The 12,661-nt window shown below is 33.6% G+C and overlaps 1 protein-coding gene and 1 long non-coding RNA gene across 6 annotated transcripts in view; one reads left to right on the top strand and one right to left on the bottom strand.

The window, feature by feature from the left end:
* Positions 1 to 1,089: 1,089 nt before the first annotated feature.
* LOC127849352 (uncharacterized) lies at positions 1,090 to 7,711 on the bottom strand. Of its 2 annotated transcripts, none has more exons than XR_008034861.1 (3): positions 7,634 to 7,711; positions 3,866 to 4,053; positions 1,090 to 1,344 (listed from the first exon to the last, which is right to left on the bottom strand). It is a non-coding gene; the product is annotated as an uncharacterized LOC127849352 (long non-coding RNA). The 2 variants fall into 2 exon arrangements; XR_008034862.1 differs by lacking the exon at positions 1,090 to 1,344 and adding an exon at positions 2,100 to 2,181.
* Positions 7,110 to 12,661, top strand: part of LOC127849350 (type-2 ice-structuring protein-like) — a 196,128-nt gene continuing 190,576 nt past the window's right edge. For all 4 annotated transcript variants that reach the window (XR_008034859.1, XR_008034858.1, XM_052382088.1 and 1 more), the window contains exon 1: positions 7,110 to 7,728. The gene's annotated coding sequence lies outside the window, so the exon portion shown is untranslated. The remainder of the gene's footprint in view (positions 7,729 to 12,661) is intronic.

Below are 12,661 nucleotides of genomic sequence, written 5' to 3'. Positions count from 1 at the left end.
TCAGTTGGTGTTTTATCAGTCAATTCTTTGGGGTCTATATTATTACTTGGATTCAAGTATGACGCCATCATTGTTAAATGAAAAATATTGCACATATCACACAATCTTATGATAATTTGTATTACATTCAAGAATCAAATAGCAACACAAACAGCAAAAAACTATTCTAAGGCGTCAAACATAAAACAATATTCATCCGCGCTAAAAATGAAGACTCCTAGCAATTACTTGTTTTTTATGTTGTTTTTTTTTAATTCTGGGTGAATGCAGGTATAAATACCAGTTAAACAGGTAAATGTTCTATCGTTTTGTAATAACCCAGGCTTGAACTAAATAAATGAACAGCTCAGCAAGCCTCGTCGTTATTTTATTTTTATAATAGGCTGATTTATTACAAAGGACAGTCAGCGTTTTTTTGGTAAAAATCGACCGCGCATGCGCAAGTACAACGTATGACGTCCAGGTTTCACAAAGATGCAACTAAAACAATAGTTCAAGAAGAAATGGTTGAAACCCAGGATGAAAATGTTCGGTACAATATAAAGAAACATACTTTGGGCCCAATGGCATAATAATGACTAACTGCGAATGGACCGAAGCTGAACGTCTGTCTGACTGGTCACTATTTTTCCATAGGGCCCATAGTGGGATTTCCTATTTCTTACTTATTCTGGTCAGCAACATACATACAATAATAACAAACACAAAAGTTTATGCATAACAAAAACACGACACTTGGTCTATTATCATAGAACATAAATAATTTATGTAGGATATAAAAAATGTCCTTAAAACTTTTTTACATGTTTCTTTATTTTTCCTCGAGAATACCAGCATTGTCACGTTATAGGCTAATAAACATATATTGGGTATGAGCTTGCTACTTAAGTTTGAATCAGCTTCTTGCACTTGTTCGCACTATTTTTTTCCATTCTCATTCTAAAAGAACCCCCGCAAATGAGCTGAACCCCAGACCAATAAGAATATTGTGGTATGGATTTATGTTCTGTATCCAAATGTGTTCGCCTTTGTTCATCTGAATGATAACAGTTTGGCTACCTTCGTCCCACATCTTTGCAGACGCGTGAAGAATGGCGACATTTCTACCGGAGTGCAAAAGTACTGCGTGCATTGCTTTTTCTGCGGGCCTGTTTAACAACGTTGCCACAAACAGAAAGAGGCCAGTGATGGGCGCTGTAAAGACTCCGGTCAATGGATTATACGCACCGCCTTTGTTTAGGACCACATTTTAGAAGATTATTTTCTGGCCTACGCCAATATCCTCTACGAAGCTTCTCAGTAGAGCAGTGAACGCAACAGAGGAACTGTTTCGACGATTTTGCCCTGTAATGACAGAGAAATCAACACCATGGTGTATGTGTTATTGATAGCAGAAAAACGATGGGTACATGTATATAATAATGTAAAACTATTGTCTACATGGCAATTGGATATGATCTGACATTCACTTGCAGATAGACATACTATTTCATGCGATATGGAGTGGTCGACCAATGCCAGTGACCGTCATATTCATGAACGGAACCATGTACCTATTAGAAAAAAGATTAGTATACTATGATCGAATATGGCATATTAGAATGAAAAAGCATTATTTGTAACCAAACAGTCTAGTGCACTTGCTATCGTCAATACAATACAATGACGAAACCTTTAACCTTCGCCCTTTAATTGACAGTGTCAACATCTTAAGAGCTTATTAGAAAATTGCGATTTCAAATGCTAATGAGGTCCTGTAAATTAAACAGGTAGAGAACCTCATTTTCTGTGCATTTTTGTCTTTCACATTCTGCTTAAAGTTTAATTAGTTTTTATACATATGTCCTCGAGTTCACGTTCGGAAACAACATACCGGATTACAGACAGACATATTGAAATAAAAGACAGAAAGTCATGTGGAAAAAAATGTCTGGAGTCTTATAGATACAGATATAGATAAAGTCGGGGAAATGCGTTCGACCTCAAAAACCAAACGCGGCGATTGAATTAATATATGGTCAGACAAAGGTAATGCTCCTCCATCCTTACTTTGTGGATGATGAAACATTAAATCTACAAAGTCAAAAACAGATTAATCACAAGATCCATCTGTCTTATTCAGGGCATTTACCTCTGCCTCGAGAGTATCGTACTTTTTTCGAGAGCTACCAGCGCTGGGCTCTGCTTAAGTTGTTACAGGTATTGAGTATTAACTATAGATACCCTTTTGCGCTTTGAGAGACAATTGACATAACAAAGTTCAAGGGATACACAATTGAATACAAAAATAAAATATTTATGTATTTGGCATTGAATTAAATAGAGTTGTATTAACTATTTTTTCAAATACATGTATAACATGTTTCTTATTTTGAGTTTATATTGCAAGAAAAAAAACGTACAAATGTGAGAAAGTTACGTAGGACAATAGAGTGCTTTTGTCAGTTGTAGAGTGTACAAAGTCTCAACCTTATTTTACCTTTAATCCTGTATTGTGACCTATACGTCTGACCTAGGGACTTGGTCATTGTGTGCGCCATAGTATTCAATAAACTATGCGTGCTTTTAACAACTGCCAAGTTATTTAAAATCACAACACTCCTAAAGACTTAAATGTGACAATGACACAGTAGTTTGGGTCTTGTACGCAACATTCCATTAAATAATTCCTGTAAGTTCTGCTAAAGGTAAGTTGTTAAGAACTTGAATGGAAGATCGTTTAAATTTTAAGATCAGTGTAAATACTTCACATCTGTCAACTTTCACAGCATATGATTGTTTGCATCGACACGCTCCTTTTTACCTTATTTACGTTGATTTGCGTGTGCCTTATTTGTTATTAAATAATAATTTGTTACATTACAATGTGATATGAGTGTAGATGCATGTGCTAGCGCATGCACGTGAGTGTTTCAATGTCAATGTTTATTTTGTTAAATGTGTGTGATATACTTGACTAAATATGTTAATCATATGACTACAATGCAACAAAGATAACAATGCTGTTTAAAGGCGTTTATCTGAATGTGTGATCTTCTTAAGATAAGAGATTAGTAGTAATAGTACATAATGTAAACCTGGTTTCAAATATTTATTAATTAATTTATTGCACATTGATTTTCAAACTGATAATTGGCTTGCATTTTCCAACAAGATATTATTTCTATTTTTTTAAGTAAACGAGCTTGCAAGATTGTTTATCTAATTTACTATAAAAATAATGATTATTTTACGTAAGTATTTATTTACACAGAACAAGTTCCACTCTTTTCGTATAGATTTCGCCTAAATAGGCTTTTTCAAAGTTTGTTTTAACAAATTAACTACATTTTCTGTCTATTTCTTTTCCTTAGGTTTGTGTTGAGAAATAGAAAGAAAATGTAGTTAATTTGTTAAAACAAACTTTGAAAAGGCGTATTTAGGCGAAATTTATCAGAAAATAGTGGAACTTGTTCTGTGTAAATTTATATTTATCCCTACTGGATACAAAGCTGAGTAAATACTTATGACAGTAGTACTTTAAGCTTATTAGACAATTTCTTCATGTTTAAGTTTGTAACGCGTGGAATGTAACGAGTTTGCCTTTCATTCCTCAAATGACATCAGAGAGATATCAATCAGTAACAGATTTTAAACATTCACTCAACTTTGTTACAAAGATAAGAGACTTTACTGACACATTACAGTCTCACAAAATTCATAATTTTTTTAATGAATAAAATTTTTGTTGTTATTGTGACGCTTGTGTATTTATGAATGCTTCATTGTTGTTGTTTTTTTTATGATGAGCTGTATTTGCTAAAGTCGCAAATTATATCTAGATTTAATTACAGCTTATATCCATTGTTAAACATTCACGTCCTACCTTACTGTCAGCCAGCTCGTCATAATAGGACTCAAGTTGTTTCATCGAAAGTTGTTCCGTCGCAGGTTGTCCCGTTGCAGGTTGTCCCGTCGCAAGTTGTCCAATCGCAGGTTGTCCCAACACGGCGAGTACATGCAGACACAGTGTCATACAGATCGGCGTATTCATGGCGATTCAGAGAATTGCTTCTTTAAAAAGAAAACATGGCCAATTAGAAAAAAATAATGGTGCTTTATTATTGAATAATAGGGTAGTCGGTACTATTGAGGGGAAGGGTAAATATTATGATCGGCTTTGGTTTTACATCACTTTTGCAAAGGGGGACAATTTTCTATTAACCCCCGAAATATATCTACGTCCTGAGCCTTACAGCACCAATTTTCACAAACAGTTGTTTGTTAGCCTAAATCAAATTAAAAACGTGTTTGTATGTCATTCGCTCAGGAATAATTTGGAAAATTTCATTAAACAGTTATAGTAAATAAAATACTTGTTTGATCAAATAGTTGCATAGTTGAGTCCTTTAAGAAGCTTTTGCATATGGGACCAGTCAGAGCAAGGTCTATGTAGCTGTAGCGAAAAAAAGAAAAAAAACTATTTCCACTTAATAACTTGAGTTTACATGGAATTACCGTAAATAATATCAGGAATTATTTGGAAAATTTCATTTAACAGTTACAGTAAAAATAAAACACTGGTTTGATAAAAAAGTTGCACAATTTAGTCTTCTAAGAAGCTTTTGCATATGGGACCAGTCAGAGTGAAGTCTATGTTTCTATAGCGAAAAAACAAAACAAAACTATTTCCACTCAATATCTCGAGTTTACATGAAATTACCATACACCACTTTTATTCAGTGACAGTAGGCAGCTTACTTGCTTGCATTTAAAATGCACAAACATGTAAAGTAAAGTTAATTGAAATAGAGAAAATAGTATAAACCTAGTTTAAAATATTTATTATTTTATGCTTTTCTCATCGATGTTCAAACTGATCATTTGCTTGCAATTTTCAACAAAGAGTACATTTTGTAATTTCTTAAGTAAACCGTTAACATGCTTGCATTTTTTTGTATCTACTCATCTTTTGGTAATATATTGTAAATAGAGCCAGTCTCTATGCCCCCCCCCATGAATCTAAAATATGAATGTTAAAACACAGGTGGAAGTAACGTACCCAGGATAGTATTGTTCATATATATATTTTTAGGAGCCCAATATATTCAAATAAATATATAAAATCATATTTAATAAGAAAAAGATTGACAAAAAGCCATGAAAAAAAATCCCCATCCTCTGATATTGGAATCATAACAAGGTCATCAACTAGACTTTATTATAGACCTGTCTTCGCGGGCCGCAAAAATGTAAAAAATAGCTTTAATCCAAAGCATCCCTTGATCCTACTATGGGCAATTGGACAACCTTTCAAAAAAAGTTAACTTCAAAAATATCTGTCCAGCCGTTAACTCACAGTCGGTCGAAAACCGAGCAATATTTCGAGTCCGTTTGTCAACACGAATAAATCTTCTACAGACTTTCAAACAATATTTTTTATTTTTTGCCCCTTAATCGATAGCTCCCGTCCTATTCCTTTGAAACAACGAAGCGTGTCAAATAATGCATGCATATGCAACCACTTACCCCTAAAAACTTATTCCAATACAATCAGAATGATAAGTAATTTCCATTTATTCACATTTATTAAAACATCGTTGTTGTTGTTGATTGGATATTTATGTGCCTGGCTCTGTCAGTGTAATTCACTGCTAAGCCGGGTTCAAGAGCGATGGCTACTTTCGTTTTCAAGTAAATCAAATTTAGAGTTAAAACAGTTGTTGCAAAGAAAATATAACATTTTGGAATTAGTTTTTAGGGGTAAGTGGTTGCATATGCATGCATTATTTGACGCGCTTCGTTGTTTCAAAGGAATAGGACGCGAGCTATCGATTAAGGGGCAAAAACTCTAAAATATTGTTTGAAAGTCTGTAGAAGATTTATTCGGGTTGACAAACGGACTCGAACTATTGTTCGGTTTTTGACCGACTGTGAGTTAACGGCTGGACAGATATTTTTGAAGTTAACTTTTCTTGAAAGGTTGTCCAATTGCCCATAGGAGGATCAATGGATGCTTTTGATTAAAGCTACTTTTGACATTTTTGCGGTCAGCGAAGACAGGTCTATGATAAATTCTAGTTAATGACCTTGTTATGATTCCAATATCAGAGGGTGGGGATTTTTTTTCATGGCTCTTTGTCATTTTTTTTCTCATTAAACATGATTTTATATATTTATTTGAATATATTGGGCTCCTAAAAAATAAAAAATAAAAATACTATCCAGGGTACGTTACTTCCACCTGTGTGTTAAAACATTTGCTCAACAAGTATAAAAACAATAACCGGTAAGTGTAATTTATCCCACTTTTACAGCGAATTCGGTTGATTAAAGCCCCGTTGATTAAAAGGCCGTCAATATTTCGACGAAATGACGTCATAAATCCAGCGAAATTATCCAGTCAAACTAATTTTGTTTAAACAAAAAGGTTTACAAAATAAAAAGTGGGATAAATAGAATAATAGATTAGTGTTGATTATTAATCAGGTTTATCATGCTCGGCACGAAAATGAAAAAGCACTTGCCAAGGCTCGTGCTTTTTGTTTTCTAAGCCTCGCATGATAAACCTGATCTATAATCAACACTAATCTATTATTCTCTGTTAAAACAATTACCGGTAAGCGTAATAAAAACAATAACCTGTAAGTGTAAAAAACCAATTACCGGTAAGTGTAATATAACAATTACCGGTAAGTGTAATATATAAAAAGAACGCTAAATGCTTAAAAATGTTTCACGAGAATTAACGCACTGTTCTTATTTTAAGGGGTAGTTATGCTAAAATAAAGATTCTACCGAGAAAATAAATATTAGGGGCCCTCCAATTCAAAATCGGAAAATACACTCTACGGCATTATTTAACACTCACTAATGAGAAGAGGAGTTCAATTTGTTTGATAATTGCCACATGCTGATGCTTTTGAATCCAATTAGAACATAATCAGTTGTTTGGTACTAAGCAAAGACAGTGCAATACAACTGCGGGGCTATTAAAACTACAGTTGCTTATCACGTGACATGTACCTTTTATCCTGAATACGTGTTTTTTTGTCTATAGTTGCAACTAAATGAAGCTTAAATCTACTAACAAGGGAAGCAACCATTTGAGCACAAAATGTGCCAAAACCTTGGTAAGCAGTGTTACCACTTTCAAAATTGACGGCACATTTGAAATCGTGGTCTTGATGGTGAAGTTATTCAGGTGATTTTACAATATCATACCGTGCAATACTCGTTAAAGTATATCATACCAATCGTGTTCATCGTGGAAATGTTTTGAAGGGTTAAATAATCTACGTTTAACCCGATACTCGGTTACAATTTTAATCGGCGTTATCGTTTCAAGTGTATCGCTGGGTTTCATTGTTTATTTCAAGGATGCAGTTAAATATGACATGATTGTGTGTTTAGCACTCTGTCTATGATGGATTATTAAAATAACATTTAAATAAAAGTGTTGAAAGATATAGCTCGAATACAACCGAGATTGCATTTTTGCATTGGAGATTTCGTAAATAATGTAGAATGTACTCACGAAGAGGCAATATAGTCTACATATTATTTCTTTAACTCGAAATGTTACCTTAAATTTCTTACATTACTTGATATATGTTATCCATGTTTTTATAAGTAAAAGAAAGGCCCTACATACCAACTTTGGAATGTCTCAAAACATTTCTTCACACTAAACGATGGCACAATGAAGACGGAACTATCATCATGATCAATTATAAACAAGCGATAAAGGTTATGACGTATTGTATTACGTAGATAATATTTGCACGTGCAAGTTTAAAGTACGTTTTGGTGCCAAAAACTGCACTCACAAAACTCACTAAAAAGGTTATACGTCTATTGTTATAAGGCTGTATAGTTCCCCAACATTATTCGATCATTTTAGTGTCCTTTTTGAAAAAAAAATCACTGTATTTACGTAACCAACCAAACCGAAAGTGATACTGGATGCATTACGTTTCGCGATGTTCCGGTACACAGGAAATATTTGTTTAGTTTGAGGAAGCGAATCGATCATGTAGACGATGGAATTTTCATGCAAAACAGTCTTTAGATTTCCGATCGCAGTACTGGCTTAAAATACCTATGATGATAGGTTATGTATTAAAAATTAAATCAAATAATGTCTGGGTTGATTATTAATTTAATTCATTTACGTGTCTGATATTATTTGCTGTATCTTAATAAAAAAAATAATTGACATGTTTTGTTTAATTATTATCATTTAGAATTAAAATATATCATTATCATTATTAAATGATCATGATTATTTATTTTTAAGTAGAAGAATATGTAAATTGTATACAGTATTTATAATGTTTGTTCACATTTGCTTGATTCAAAATAAAATGAATTAAACTGTAATTAGGTATTTAGTAAGTACTTACTAGTTATTTGAAATGCTCTTGAATGACTTTCCTGAGCCAAGAACCAGTACTTGGTGTCTTTGGGAGAGTTTAAAAGAACATTGGGGATCGAACCCGTGACATCCCAGTCCTCGATTGGTAATTGTCGGCTCGGGTACTACTTACATGTACCCCGGGTTGCCCTAAGTTAACTTCTATGTACCCCGGGTACGGTTAATATTCTTCAGAGGGTCTGGAAATCGTTCCCGAACGTCTTGATAGGCTGCCCTTATTTACAAATTTGCTATTTTGAATTCAATTTTGTATCGAAAAGCATTGTTCAAAAATGTGCCATTTACAATTCGCAATGAGATTTGTACCTATATATATGTATATGCACATGTTGAGTTTAAGATACCCTGGCCGAAACGCATAAGACCCATTTTCTCATGACGCGGCTATGAAAGTGTGATTTAAATGTGTCGAAAGAAAACTGCGTTTAAATCAAATATAAACATACGATATATTTCGATAGTGGAGAAATATACTCAGAATAAGGCATGTGAGGACGCATATGATGTGCTTTCCCGTAGTTTTATTTTTTATATACTTACACTAATTTGTGGTTTGACAATGATAACACACATTTCATGCGGTGAATATGCGCCTTACAAGTGAAAAAAACGCAACATAATAGTTAAACTTTTGTTTTCAGTTTATTTATTTAGAAACGTAAGTTGCAAACTTTATTTCAAAGTCAGCATTAACGCCGACTACCTTTTTAAAAGATATTTCTTGTTATATGTAGTTGTTTTTTAAATATTCTGTTTTAACGATTATAAAGTATTTTAGAGGTTGTCTATTGTGAACCTGTGGTAATAGGTGAACTCATTTTCAACGTTTTATTAATTGAGAATTGTGAATATCAACAAGCTTAACCTTTTACTATTGCGTTGTTTGCACCCGTAAATACAAAAGATCGCCGGTATGTGTTGAGAACAAAAGAACGTTTCACAGAAATGTCAAATATAACCCCGCTGTAGAAGCATGAACGAGATTACGAAACGGATAATTTTACTAATATTTAATTGTTTTTTTATAGTCGGTTTAAGCGATTATAAAGCATTTTTGTTTTTGTCTATCGTATCACTAAAGTTATTGTTGAACTCATGTTCAACGTTTTATAAATTAAGAATATAGATTAGCGTAACCCAGAGACGTAGATTACCTACGTCTCTGCGTAACCTTATACTATTGCGTTGTTTTCCTGAATCTAGTAATAGCCTCGGATTATGAATGACCTGTAATACGTCATTAAGACGCAGCAGATAGTGGACTGTTTTAATCATTCATAAATAATTTCTTCCGCCACACGTAACGCGATATTCACATAATGTTTCCATTTGTGAATCACCAATGAATATAGTTGGAGAACTCAAACCTCTTGCATAAATTATACAACTCTTTCTCTCGCGGATACGGCAGGTGTGGCGGGTAGTAGGCTTTCCGTAGATAAGCCGAACTGACTTGACATTTAAGTAATAACTAAATATTCGATATATTTCGATAGAGAAGAAATATACTCATAATAAGGCATGTGAGGACACATATGACGTGCACTCCCGTAGTATATTTTTTATCTACTTACACTAATGTGTGGTTTGACAATGATAACACACATTTCATGCGGTGAATATGCAACTTACAAGTGAAAAAACAAAAACACAATTGTTAAACTTTGGTTTTCATTTTATTTTATTTATTTAGAAAAGTAAATTGCAAACTTTATTTCGAAGTAAGCGATTACGCCGACTACATTTTAAAAATATTTTCTTGTTATATTTAGATGTTTTCGGTTTTAGCGATTCTAAAGCATTTTTGTGGTTGTCTATAGTATACCTGTAGTTATTGGTGAACTCATGTCCAATGTTTTATAAATTGAGAAATGTGAATATAAACAAGCTTAACCTTCTATTATTGCGTTGTAAGCACCCTTAAATACAAAAGATCGCCGCTATCTGTTTAGAACAAAAGAACGTTTCCCAGAAATCCCCGCTGTAGAAGCATGAACGAGGTTACGAAACAGATCATTCGTGTTATATTTAATTGTTTGTTATATTCGATTTTAGCGATTATGAAGCATTTTTGTTGTTGTCTATCGTATCCCTGAAGTTATTGTTGAACTCACGTTCAACGTTTTATAAATTGAGAATATAGACAAGCGTAACCTTATACTATTGCGTTGTTTTCCCGAATCTAATAATAGCCTTGGATTTTGAATGACCTTTTCTACGTCAATAAAACGCAGCAGAAAGTGGAATATTTTAATCATTCATAAACAATCTCTTCCGTGACACGTCTAATACAATCATTGTTTATTGATTCTTTTCTATATAAGCTCCGTTCGTGACTATTCCATTTAACATGATATTCACATAATGTTTCTATTTGTGAATGAATATAGTTGGAGAACTCAAACCTCTTGCATAAATTATACAACTCTTTATCGCGCGGAAACGGCGTGTGGCGGGTAGTAAGCTTTCCGTAGATAGCAGCGAACCGACTTGAAATTTTCAGCAACAACATTAGCTGTTCGCTACGCTACGCGAACAATAAACTGTGATCCTGCATGCATTGACACGTTTTTGAATTATTCAAAAAATCTAATAAAACATTAAGTTTTGATGTAAAATCAGTTTTTATATGCAAATGTCTATTACACGTATACATTAAAACAGCATATTATTCTTTATTGAAAAGATTATTCCAAGATTGATGTCTTGTTCGAACTTTTCATAGTGTATATAATTGAACATTGCATTGAACTGTATGGAAAGCTATATTTTAAAAGTAACAGCAATACAAAATGCATTATTTTTTCCACAAAAAGACCATATTAGGCCAACTGCTCTTAAATAGGCACTTGTATGCATATGACACGGTTTTCGATGCACATTAATAACTTATTATTGAGTGTAAAGAGTGTATAAATGCATTTGAAAATCTGCTTAAAACACACTAAAAAGCGCTTAAAGATACTTATTTTCAGGTAAAGTGTATTTGTGAAGATGAAAAATACACTTAAACACATGAAAGTGTATAAATGCTGGAACATAGCAGAAAAATACATGTTTGTCTGTTAAAAGTATGTCCTGCCTGCAATTTCAAGCTTATAAAATCTGCATTAAATGCAGAAAAATACAATGCCAATACTGTTCATGTAATTAACATTTAATGCACTATTTTTGTAATAAAATACTGCTATAACTTTTTTTTTACAATATTGCCATTTTATACAAATTTTCTTTTAAAAAGTGACACTTAATTGACATGTGTTCTGCTTAGAAAAAGTACATCTGCCACTACTGTTTACTTGTATTAATAAACATTACCCTTCCAATTCAATTGAAAGATCAAGAGATGAATAGCAGCGTAACGCACCCTGCTCCTTTGCCGAGTGAACACAAATAGAGCAAATGTATTGCACCCTGCTCCTTTGCCGAGTGAACACAAATAGAGCAAATGTATTGCACCCTGCTCCTTTGCCGAGTGAACACAAATAGAGCAAATGTATTGCACCCTGCTCCTTTGCCGAGTGAACACAAATAGAGCAAATGTATTGCACCCTGCTCCTTTGCCGAGTGAACACAAATAGAGCAAATGTATTGCACCCTGCTCCTTTGCCGAGTGAACACAAATAGAGCAAATGTATTGCACCCTGCTCCTTTGCCGAGTGAACACAAATAGAGCAAATGTATTGCACCCTGCTCCTTTGCCGAGTGAACACAAATAGAGCAAATGTATTGATTTCAAATAATTTTACCGCATGTTTTTACTAACTCCGATGTAATTCGATGGACTTAATGCTTCCATCATTGCAAACTGTAAACACTTGTTCAACACGCCAATATGTTCTCTAAAGACCAAGTTAAGACCAAAGCTTTTTGAAACTTTTTGAAAGGTCTCGGCAACGTGAATAGGCGTCCCTGTTATAAATGAACCATTGATGTTGTTATACTACAGCCTAAATAGTTTGAAAAGATGATTTTTTATAGCCCACTTAAATGTATTGTCTTATGTCAACGAACGCTGGGAAAACGTTGAATTATTATAAAAAGCACTTAACGTCTGTTGATGGATAATCACTTACTTCGCTTATGTTGCGTGCGTGATTTAAAGGGGCCTTTTCACGTTTGAGTAAATTAACAAAATTGAAAAAAATTGTTTCGGATTCGCAAATTTTCGTTTTAGTTATGATATTTGCGAGGAAACAGTAATACTGAACATTTACGATCCTCTTAAATAGCCATTGTATGCAC

The sequence above is a fragment of the Dreissena polymorpha genome, chromosome 10 (assembly GCF_020536995.1).
Source record: "Dreissena polymorpha isolate Duluth1 chromosome 10, UMN_Dpol_1.0, whole genome shotgun sequence".
Taxonomy (NCBI): Eukaryota; Metazoa; Mollusca; class Bivalvia; order Myida; family Dreissenidae; genus Dreissena; species Dreissena polymorpha.
This window is presented reverse-complemented; position numbering and strand designations above follow the sequence as displayed.